Genomic DNA, 12,899 nt, shown 5'->3' with positions numbered 1-12,899 from the left:
TTATTTGAACCAGAGACATCTACCAGACCTCATATTTAGCGTGAGGCCAGTTTCCAGTAGATTTGAGGGTGAGCTCCTAACCATGCAAGACCGCCTGAAGATCTTTCTCATTTTGGATGTCTATTTCATTTCAAACAGTTATGTTTATTTCAGATAGTTGTTCATTCTTTACATAGTTATGTTTTAAAGTCCTTTTCTAATGTCTTTTGAATTTTGGGGTCGTAATAGTTAGGACTTCCGCACTTTTATTTAGTTATGGCCTGACTAGACAGTTTGGATATTTTTATTATCATTATATACTTGAATATGTTAAAATTTACTGATTAGATAATGACTGGTTAAGGGGATTGGTTCGCCCACTAGGTGAATTAGTGTGGGTGTCACTCACGGCTATTTGGGTCGTAACAAAGTTGGTATTAGAGCCCTAGGTTTGTTGATCTTGTGGTACATAGACATGTTTATTAGAGTCTTGTGGGTCAGTACAGAGATGTCTGTACTTATCTTCGAAAGGCTATGGAACACTAGAAAAATTCTAATTCTTTCTTTCTTTCATGCTAGTTGATTCTAATTGGTATCTGACTTTCCTTTCTATTCTCTCACATATAATGCAGACTCATGCAACAACAGCAGTTAATAAGGTACCTGCGCCGGCCACTGGGGTCGCAGCTAGCGGTAGAGGTCAGGCCACTGTTCGTGGTAGAGGCTAGGCTAGGGGCTGTGTCCATGGTAGAGGCAGGAAAGCAGTAGCACCAGCCAGCGGTGGGGCTCATATGGTTGGTTAGGACCGCGTTTAGTCCACTGAGCCTTTTGTGATTCCAGATGATGCAGCAGAGTTTACAGCAGTGCCAGTTCAGCTAGATATTATAGCTCCTCTAGTGTTGTAAGATGTGATGGTTCAAGTGTAGAACCTACTGAACAGGTTGATAGAGGCAGGTGTGTTACCAGCTATTCTATATGCTCAGGGTGCCAGAGTGGGTGATCCAGCTCCAGGCAGAGTTCGTACTACAGGTTTACAGTATGCTGCAATTGTGGCTCTTTGTTTGGATGAGGCTCTGGGACTAGAGCTATTTCCTAGACCAGTGGGAGGTTCGGTGTTGACTGGGGACGCGCAAGATTTGTTTTGGATGTTCACTAAGATGAAGCCTCCAGAGTTGTTTGGCACTGAGGTTGAGGATTCTTATGAGTTCATCATGGACTATCATGAGCGGCTTCATAAGATTAGGGCAGTGGAAAAGTATAGGGTTGAGTTTGTGACCTTCCAGCTCTTGGGTGATGCCAAGTTATGGTGGAGGGATTTTGTAGATTGTAAGCCAGCGGGTGAAATGGACTCAGTTTTACCAGGTGTTCTTAGACAAGTATGTGCCTCGTACTTTGAGGGACCACATGCATGATGAGTTCTGTAACTTCGAGCAGGGTAATTTGTCTGTGGCTGCTTATGAGGCTCGGTTTCACTCGTTGTTTCACTATGCCCTTCAAATGGTTCCCACTGAGGAGGAAAGGGTTAAGAGATTCGTGAAAGGGTTAAACACTGCTCTTCAGTTGTCAGCTCTTCAGCTTGCAGCAACAGGTGCTTCCTTTCAGGAAGTGGTGGATCATGTTAGGATTGTCGAGGGTGTTAGGATGGGTAGTTATAATAGGTACGCGGAGAAGAAGGCCTAAAAGGGTGGTAGTTTTAGTGGCTCTTTCTCTAAGGGCCAGAGTTCCCAAGTCTATTCGGGACGCCTTGTTCAGTCAGCCATGCAGGCTTCATTTGGAGGCCCATCAGGGGCCACTCAGCACTATTCCAGTTAGTCAGGGGGTTTGAGGGCCAGAGCTCTAGATTATGGTGGATATTCGACTTCATCAGTTTCTGTTTAGCATCCCAAGCTAGATCGCGAATGTTCGAGTATGTTGATACGGGGCATTTCAAGAGAAATTATTCTAGAATTAGGCAAGGTGGCCAGAGTACTCAGTTTTAGGCTCCTAGAGCCCCAGCATCAGGTAGAGGGGGAGGATCTTATAGGGGTTACCGTGCTCAGTCTGCGCATGACAGTCACAGGGTAGGTAGATGTGGAAACCAACCTAATAGAGGCGAGTTTCAGACTGGTAGAGGTGGATATCAGCCTGGCAGGGGCGGAGCCCAGACAAGGCAGGTTGATCGCAATGGTTCGCAGGCTACTGGCGGAAGGATTCATTGTTATGCCTTTCCTGGCAAGACAGAGGTTGAGGGCTCAGATGCATTTATTACAGCTAACATCTCAGTCTATCACCGGATGGATTTTTTATTGTTTTACTCAGGTTTTACATTTTCATATATGTCTGCATATTTCTCTATGGGTCTTCATATAGTCTGTGGTTTACTTGACGCCCCTATACATGTATCTACTCCAGTTAGAGACTCTATGGTTGTGGATTGAGTCTTTCGATCTTGTACTATCACGCTTATGAGGTATGGCACCTGGGTTGACTTAGTAAGTTTAGACATGGTGTAATTTGATGGCATCTTGGGTATGAGTTGGCTAGCTCCTTATCACACAATTCTGGACTGTCATGCCAAGACAGTCACCTTAGCTATGCCCGGGGTGCCTACACTTGAGTGGAGGGGTAACCTTAGCTTGTCCCCGAAGAAAATCATTTCCTTTATTCGTGCAAAGAAATTAGTTGATAAGGCTTGCTTGGCTTATTTGTCACATATACGTGATACCAGTGTTGACGATCTATCTCTTAAGTCAGTTCTAGCGGTAAATGAGTTTGCGGAGGAGTTTCCCGCAGACTTGCCAGGCATTCCACTGGACCGTGACATTAATTTTTGCATTGTCTTAGGGCCAGGGACCTGCCCTATATCTATCCCACCATATCGGATGGCACCAGCCGAGTTGAGGGAATTAAAGAAACAACTTCAAGATCTTCTTAGTAAGGGTTTCATACGTCCAAGTGTCTCCCTGTGGGGCACTCCTGCTTTGTTTGTGAAAAAGAAAGATGGGACCATGCGGATGTATATTGATTACTGCCAGTTAAGTAAAGTTACAATCCGAAATAAATACCCCATCCCTCATAATGATGATTTGTTTGACCAGTTTCAGGGGGCTTCTGTGTTTTCAAAAATTTGTTTGAGATCAGGCTATCATCAGTTGAAAATTCGGACAGGTGGGATTCCTAAGACAACTTTTCGGACCAAGTATGGGTATTATGAGCTTCTAGTTATGTCTTTGGAGCTTACTAATGCCCTAGCTGCTTTTATGGATTTGATAAATGGCGTTTTTAAGCCATACTTGGACTCCTTTGTGATAGTAATAATTAATGACATTCTGCTTTATTTGAAGGGTAATAAAGATCATGAAAACCACTTGAGGGTTGTTCTTGGGTTGCTAAGAGACAAAGAGTTATATGCCAAGTTTTTTAAGTGTGAATTTTTGCTTGCATCTGTGTCCTTCTTGGGGCATGTGGTTTCGACGGAAGGGATTATAGTTGATCCTAAGAAAATTGAGGCGGTGAGAGATTGGGCTAGGTTTACATCAGTGATGGAGATTCATAGCTTTGTGGGTTTGGCCAGCTACTACAGTCTGTTCGTGATAGGGTTTGCCTCTATTGCTTCACATTTGACCCGCTTGACTCAGAAGAAGATACGCTTCCAGTGGTCTCACGAGTGTGATCAAAACTTCTAAAAGCTCAAGACTTTATTGATTACGACTCCTATTCAATCTTTACCCGTGGAGGGCAAGGATTTTGTGGTTTATTGTGACGCTTCTCGTTCTAGTTTGGGTGTTGTTTTTATACAGGAAAATAAGGTGATTGCTTATGCTTCCAGGAGACTGAAGATTCATAAGAAAAACTATCTTACTTATGACTTGGAGTTGGCAGCTTGGGTTTTTGTGTTGAAGATTTGGAGGCACTATCTCTATCACAGTCTTCAGTATGTGTTTACTCAAGGGATCTTAATTCTAAGCAGCGGAGATGGATGGAGTTGCTTAAGAATTAAGATATTACTATCTCGTATCACCCCGGAAAGGTAGTTTCTTAAGGATTAAGATATTACTATCTCATATCACCCCGGAAAGGTAGTTTCTTAAGGATTAAGATATTACTATCTTATATCACCCCGGAAAGGTAAATGTGGTGGCCGATGCCTTGAGTAGAAAATCAGCTAGTATGAGAAGTTTGAAAAGTTTGATTACGTTAGGACGTCCGCTGGCCAAGGAGGTTTCAGACTTTGGCTAGCAGTTTCATAAAGCTTGATGTGTCTGGTTCGGGCAGAGTATTGGCTTGTATTGAGGTGAGAGACCGTCATTTCTGGAGAATATTAAGGCCAGACAGTTCGAAAATGCGAGTTTGAGTAAGATTAGCGATAAAGTCTTGCGTGGTGAGGCCAAGGAGGCCGTGATTGATGATTAAGGAGTCCTGAAAATCACGGGGCGTGTTTATGTTCCCTATGTTGATGATCTGATTAGGACGATTCATGCGGATACTTACAGTTCTAGATACTTCATTCATCCTGGTGCTAGCAAAATGTACCGTGACTTGAGGCAGCACTGCTGGTGGTCAAGGATGAAGCATGATATTCGTTGCACAGTGTTTGAATCACCAGAAGGTGAAGTACGAGCACTAGACACCCGGGGGTACACTTTAGAGGATGCCTATTTCAGAGTGGAAGTGAGAGAGGATAGTGTTGGACTTTGTGGTTGGTCTTGAGAAGACCTTAGGTAAGTTTGATTCGATTTGGGTCATTGTTGATAGATTGAACAAGTCTGCCCATTTCATACCTGTTCAGATTACCCATACTGCTAATAAGTTGGTCCATATTTATATACGGTAGATTGTTCGCCCGTATGGGGTTCCCATTTCCATCATATTCGATAGAGGCACGACGTTTACTTCCCAGTTCTGGAAGACTTTGCATTTAGAATTAGGCACTAGATTGGACCTTAGTACAACTTTCCACCCTCAGACCGATGGCCAATCTGATTGGACGATTCATGTCCTAGAGGATATGCTCCGAGCATGTCTGATTGACTTCGGTGTCTATTGGGATCAGTTCTTATCATTGGCTGAGTTTGCATATAACAACAGTTATAACTCGATCATTGATATTACCCCATTTGAGGCTCTTTATGGGAGAAGATGTAGGTCTCCCATAAGGTGGTTTGATGCATTTGAGGTAAGGCCATGGGGTACCGATCTTTTGAGAGAGTCATTAGATAAGGTTAAAGTGATTTAAGAAACGCTCTTGGCAGTTCAGAGTAGGAAGAAAGACTACGCAGATCAAAAGGTCAGAGATTTTGAGTTCATGATTAGATAACAAGTCTTGTTGAAGGTTTCACCCATGAAGGGTGTGATGGAAGAAAGGTAAGCTTCGTCGAAAACTGATTAGTCAGTTTGAGGTTCTCAATCGTGTATCGAATGTACCTATAAGTTGGCTCTGCCCCCAGGTCTCTCAGGTACCCAGTGTTCCATGTCTCTATGTTGAAGCGATATCAAGGTGATGACTCGCTTATCATCCTTTGGGACTCTGTCTTGTTGGATGGAATCTGTCCTATAAGGAAGAGCCTAGTGCTATCCTGATAGAAAGGTTTGTAAGTCGAGGTCAAAAGAGATAGCGTCAACGAAAGTTCAGTGGAAAAATCGTCCTATTGAGGAACCTATTTGGGAGATCAAATCTGATATGCGAAAGAGTTATCCCCAGCTTTTCACTCAGTCAGGTATTTTTTCCTTTGTTTCTCTTTCTTTTCCGTTCGAGGACGAACAAATGTTTAATTAGTATGTGATGTAATGACCCGCTAGGTCGTTATGGTGGGTGACTTAGAAACCTAGACCTCCGTTGAGAATTCTGAGGCTGCGGGTAAGTCCGTCGGGTGTTTTTATGTATATGTGCATGTTTTTTTTGCGTCTGTAGGGCCTCGGATTGGTGTTTGAATTTTTGGGTGAAAAACTGATAGAAAAACATGACCTATTTGTCAAAAATGGATCGTTGCAGCGGGTGAGGGACCGCTGTAGCGGGTCCATTGTAGCGGGGATAGGGCCGCCACCGCGGGGAGCTAGGGATTGAATGAGGTCCACAATAGCGGTAGGTTTCCTACTATTGCAAGACACTGACCACTGCAGCGGTTGACGGGAGGCAGAATCAGTGTTTTATATTCTTTATTCCAGACCCATTGCCCACACAACTCCAAAACAAATTCAAAAAACTCATGTGGCGAGGGATAAAATACTCTTGAAAGGTAACTCTCAACCATTCACTTGGTTTATTGCATCACATTGTTAGGTTCCGTCATTTGTTAAAGGTTCTCTAATGGTGAATGAAAGGATAGAACCCTAGTAGCTGCGAACCCTCAAATAAATGAATGGGTTATTGATTTTATTACTGTTTAATCATCTAGGAGTATAGATTATCACTTTCTAGGATGAGAAGTTGATTATTAAATGATGAGAATGGTGTATTGAGACATAGGGTTTCATATTAATGGTAACTTTAGCATAAAACCCGCTTGTAAAATGGTTGAAGTGATTAGAAAACCCATGAATGGATAGAATATGATTATTGGGATTAATATTAGTATGATTCATGCTTAGTGATGGTTCACCCATTTGAAAAAGGGTAGAAATTGTTGGGTTCTCTTCCCCAATTGTTGTTTGTTGAGTAGATGACCCGTTACTCAGTTAGCATTATGATTGCTAGACTTTGAACGTTCTAAAGCTTTGCTAAAGGGCAAAGCTATTGCGGAGGGATTGGATTGTCCCAGTTCTACATTGAGGTAGGTTACAGTCTACTTGAGTTTGACTTTGATTAGTTGATTGTATATGTATGAAATTGATAGGAGAAGCATGACTAGGGCTTCAGGCATAAAGTGTGGTTGGAAATTTCCTAAGTTTGATATTGATTATGTGATCAACTAATATGATATGATAAAGAAGGAGTTAATGAATGCACTTCTTGTGTACTTAGAGTAATTCCTTGGTCATGCTTTTGATGAATTCTATGACAATATGAGTATCCTTAAAATCGTATTCTAACGTAGAATTCATCTTTAATAGGCGTTAATTGTTCTGAGGCTCTTCGAAAAGGAAAGACAAGGCTCAACTAGATTAGTTCGTGGTTCCTGTTCCTTTTTAACTAAAGAATTTATTAACTCAAAATTTTTTAAAGAAGAATAAATGGGTTTATATAAAAAGGATGCTATAAATATTCCGAAGTAAGCTATACCGACTGAAAGAACTGCATCCTTTAAAAATTCATTCCAATCTATTGAATTCAAGAGGTAGGATACGACTTAATTTTTTGTTATAATTTGGTTAACAAAGTATATGTAGAGTTAGTGGTTGTTGGAGAAAGCATGTTATGCCTTCGGGTATGAAGTTGAGATAGATTACCTAGCTTGGTACTATTGTTTAATTGTAGGTTTGTTTCTTGGTTTTGATCTATTGGCTTGTTGCCACATGTGTGATATTAGATTTGATACTTAGTCGTCCTCTTCTGATTGTGAAACTTCTTCCCTCACTTATTGGGTATTATCTGGAATAGTGGAAAGAACTTGACTTATTACTCATATCGAGAGATGTGTCCATGTGTGGCACGATTGATTTGATATGTTATCATTATTCATTGATATTATGCATTGTACTCATTCTCATCCTTTATGATACTATGATATTAGCTGAGTTTGGTATTGTTGTTTGATTGTGGCTTGTTGCCTTATTGTGATCTACTGGCTTCTCGCCACGTACATGATACTAGACTTGATGCTTAACTGCCTTATCATGATTGTGAACCCATATCTCTCAGTTACTGGATGTTGTCTTGTAAAGGGGAAAGAAGTGATTTATTCGTGATATTATCATATGTTTCCATTTGTGGCACGATTGTTATTGATAGATTCTCATTGGCATTAATATCATTCATGCAGTCATACTCATAGATTTGGATCGGGTTACATGCCGCAATATATATATATACACACACACACATATATTGGATCGGGTGCGGGCCGCAACGTAGATATACATATATTGGATCGAGTTGTACATTGCGCAACATATATTGGACCGAGTTGCACGTTCCGCAACATATACATATATTGGACCGGGTTACAGGTTCCTCAATATATATATATATATATATATATATATACATCAGGTACATAGACTTCGCGGGTCCCTAATGGGTCATGACTGTCGAGGCGTGGAGATATTCCACCCGGAAAATATGTCCATCATTGCATTGCATCGCACGTGCATTCATATTACATTCATCCGCATCTCAGATTTTATTGTTGTACTTATTATATTGCATGGTGTGTTTCCGCATTGATTTCCTTGGTTGATTATTAACTTGAGTTGTCATGTACCTGATTAATTCATACTTAGGATTGATGGACTCGAGGGTTAGAGACTTTCTCCTAGGTTATGGCTTGAGGTTACGGAGATCTATTATTGGTTGTACTGGTGTTTGTGGTTATTTTGAGGAATCATGGGAAACTTGGCAGACTTGGGTTTGGATGTTTCATCATAAGCTATGATTCGGCTATTTGATCCCTCTATACTTGAGTTCTTATTCTTAGACTGTGTCGTGTCTATACTTGATTGTGAGCATGTCTATTCTTCAGTTTCTTCCTTTATATATGTTAGCTAACTGTTGTCGGCCTATGAGTCCTACTCAGTACGTGTTGCTGTACTGATGCTGCCTTGAAATACACTTCTTTTCAGGGTGTAGATTGTGTGACAGGTTCTATTTCTGATCCATGGGAATGTTTCCTGAGACGGTGTTATTGGACACTTAGGGTGAGGTACTGCCAAATTTGCAGCCCAGTTTTCATTCTTCGTATACTTGTCATCTATTTCCAGACAGTATTCCTTTTGATGTTATGAGCCTTGTATGGCAACATTCAGATATTTCTTGTTATATATTCAGACCTATATATTTATTAGCAGCTCTTGTGCTGGTACATACGAGATGTCTTGGGTAGTTTATGCATTTTCGCACTTATTACTTTTATATGATATTTGAGACTTACCAGCATTTATATTATTCTTCCGTTTCACAATCAACTAAGGAATGTGAACAATCAATAGATCACTATTAGGGAACACAAGTCACCATATCACAAGGCATATCAAGACTCAATACTCATTTCATCAATAGCATGAATAAGGGATTTCTTCAAGTCAACAAGAAGGGTATTCATTAACTCCTTCTTTATCATATCATAATAGTTAATAACATAATCAATCAACCAATATCAAATAAGGGATTTCCAACCACACTTTATGTCTGAATCCCTAATCATGCTTCTTTTATCAATTCCATAACATATACAATCAACTAATAAAAGTCTAACTCAAGTAGACCGCAACCTACCTCAAAACAGAACTGGGACAATGCAGTCACTCCGCGATAGCTTTCCCCTTTCGCAAAGCTTCCGAACGTTCAAAGTCTAGAAATATAGCGCTATATGAGTATTCAAATAATCAATTCAATAAATACATCAAATTGGGGAAAATAACCCAACTACTTCTACCCCTTTTAAATAGGTGAACTATCACTAAGCGTGACTTCATCATAATATCAACCCCAATAATCATATTCTATCCATTCATGGGTTTTCTAGTCGTTCCAACCCTTTTACAAGCAGTTTTTATGCTGAAGTTATCATCTTTATGAAACCCTAAGTCTCAATATATCATTACCATCATGTAATAATCAATTTTCATCCTAGGAAGTGACATTCTATACTTATAGATGATCAAACAGCAATAAAACCTACAACCCATAATTGTTTTAGCTCTTTCATTCACCATTAAAGGACCTTTCACTAGCAGGGAATCTAACACGATGATGGAATAAACAATGTCAAGGGTTGAGACTTACCTTTCAAGTGTACGTAAGCCCTAGCCTCAGAGTTTCGCCACAAGAGTTCTTGAAAACTATTTTGGAGTTGTGTGGGGAATGGGTTTGGAATAGAGAATATAAAACACGGGTTCTACCCCCCGTCAATCAGTGTAGTGGTCAAAGCCTCGCTGAAGCAGTCTCGCTATAGCGGGAACCTTCCCGCTATGGTGGACCTTATTTAGTTTCCCTCGCGTCACTACGACGGACTCACTACAGCGGTGCCTCGCCTGCTGCGGCGGTTCATGTTAACCAGTAGCTCAGTTTTTTCACTAGTTTTTTACCCAAACATCCCAACACAAATCTGAGGCCCTACAGACACAAACAAAACATGCACATATAAATACAAACACGCTACGGACTCACCCGCTACCTCAAAATTCCTAACGGAGATCTAGTTTTCTAAGTTGACAGCTTGGATAGGACTCAACTTTTGGAGTTGAGAGTCAAGGACATGATTGATTTTGCATTAGGAAAAGATTAGAATTGGCCGCTAAAGATGTATGGTAGGAATGTGATTTGGGTTCGGAAAGTTGGAGTCAGTTCAAGTGACTATTGATGGTATTCAAGAGTTTTGCATTCATTCAGAGTCAGAATTGTTCGAATTAAGCTTGATGGACTATGGTTATATTTCTAAAAGGACTTAGGAATTCCCAGTAAATCACCTTCACGGATTCAATGAGTTCCAGTTCAGATTTGAGGTATGACAGGTGTACTGACATTTTATCAGGGTTTACGAATGGACTTGATAATATTTTACCGAAAGCAGCTATTCGGACAGGGATAATGGTTTACATTGGTACTAGGTAATGATTCGAGGAGGTACCACAGTTGCGAGAGGTCTTTAGAGTGATTAGATGGTTTCCTATGGACTTAGACCAGTGAGGTACTCAGTGGTATGCTTCTTGTTTTGTGATTTGAAAGTCTAAGAAGATTTTTGACTAGCGAAGTTGGCTATGAGTAAGATCAATTTTATGGAACTACTTAGAGTTACTCCGATAAAGCAAGGATTCTTCTTTGGCAAAAGTAAGTCTTGGTTTTGGGCTAATGCATATGTTTTTCTAAGAAATTGTGGTGCAAAGAACGACTTTGGAAGTGTGAAAGAAAGGTTAACAGAATCAGAACATTTTATCGATTCGGAGTAGGCTATGATTGTGTCTATATCTAAAGGCTTGTGTTGTTTTGAGGAATGTTTGTGGGACCTATTGATCGCGTTAAGAGGTATGGCTATATTAAATCAGAGAATTCCAATAAAAGCAGTTATCTATTTCGGGGATCAGTTGTGAGAGAAATTTGAGTATGAAAATATGGAAATTGGGTCTTTTAGCTAAGTTAGAGTAAGTTTTGATGGAAAAGGTAAGCGGCAGTGATTTTAGCGTACTTCGTGCCGTGAAGGTTTCCGCGTTGTTATGTTAAAGTTTCCTTGATTACCGTCAGCTTTCATACTCTCTTTCTTCGTTCGAGGACGAGCGATTATTTAATTAGTATCTGATATAATGACTAGTTTGGTCGTTATTGCACTTTTGACCCATATACCCTTGTTGACCCTTCCCTGAGTCCTATTAGTATGACTTTAACCCGCGGGGACGGGCGACATGGTTCCCGAGGTTATCGGGTGAGTTCTAGTAGGAGTTGTGGAATCTAGAGTCTTAAAGTGAAAAACCTTTGACCAAAAGTTGACTTTTGGGTAAACGTGCCCGTAATAAAATTTTGACAGTTCCATCAAGTCCGGAACACAATTTATGACTTCGTGAAGTCATTGGTTTGGTTATCGTAATGTTTGGGTGTGATTTGAGTCATTGGTGGAGGAACGACTTAAAGAGTTAGAGTTGACCACGATCAACATCGGGTCAGGATGACCCTGTGTCGATATTTTGAAAGTTCCAACAAGTTCGTATGATGATTTTGTACTTATCCACAAGTTTTGGTGAGATTTTGAAAAGTTTTTGATGGATATGGGTTGTGTTGCGCTCGTATTCGATGTTTTCGCCTTACTTCTTTGGCCATAAAGGGTGACATATTGATCAAAACCGTTGTTTATGTTTTGAACCTTTGTTTATGTTTTGATTGAACCATTAGATCCATATCGTAACTATGAAGCTATAGTAAAAAAGAATCGTCGCATTTCGCTTTCATATGAGGAAATTATGGTCATTTTAGTGCGGAAAGTTGTTGATGTACCTGGTGTGTGCGATGTCATGGACTTTTTGTTCGTTATGGCGGACTTCTGGTCTACAGCAGCGGACATCTCTGTGTATAAAAAATCAGTCGGCGTTCATTTTGTATTTTCAGCATATCTTAAGTTCTAGAGTTCTGTTTGAGGTGTTTTCACGGCATTGTTCTTGTCTCAATGAGTAGGTAAGTATCTAACCTTTATTTTTGTTGGTTATCGATTTTATCTGAGTTTGATTGGGGAACATTCGAGCTTTGAACCAAAAGTTGAAAAGTGAAAACTCATGGTTTTGAAAATCAAGATGATGGCCTTTAGAATGGGTTTTCTGGATCTAGACTATTTAAGCTATGGTAATACTAATTTTGACTAAAATTTCCAGTTTTGCCTTTTTGGGCTCGGGGTTACATTTTTTGGTTCATTTTGGGGTTCTGAACTAAAGTATAGCAATATGAATATTGTTGGACTCGTTTAAACTCGTAGGGTGCTCTTTTGAATATTTTGAACCCAATTTTTAAATAAAATTACATGTTTTTCCTTTGTGGCTCGTGTTTGACTATTTAGGTCTGTTTTTGGGTTTGGGAAAAACTATGGCAATATGGGTATCCTTAGATTCGTATTATAACGTAAAATTCATATTTGATAGAGGTTAATTGTTTTGATGCTCTCCGAAGAAGAAAGGCAAGGTTCATTACAAGGCTCAACTGGATTAGCTCGTGAGACCTGTTTGGCATCGAGGTATGTTACGACTTACCTTATGGTTAGACATTGGTTAGCAAAGCAGATGTAGAGTTAGTTATTGTCAGAGAAAGCATGTTATGCCTTGGGGTATGAATTACCTAGGTTGGTACTGTTGTTTGATTGTGGGCTTAC

The sequence above is a fragment of the Lycium barbarum genome, chromosome 1 (assembly GCF_019175385.1).
Source record: "Lycium barbarum isolate Lr01 chromosome 1, ASM1917538v2, whole genome shotgun sequence".
Taxonomy (NCBI): Eukaryota; Viridiplantae; Streptophyta; class Magnoliopsida; order Solanales; family Solanaceae; genus Lycium; species Lycium barbarum.
This window is presented reverse-complemented; position numbering follows the sequence as displayed.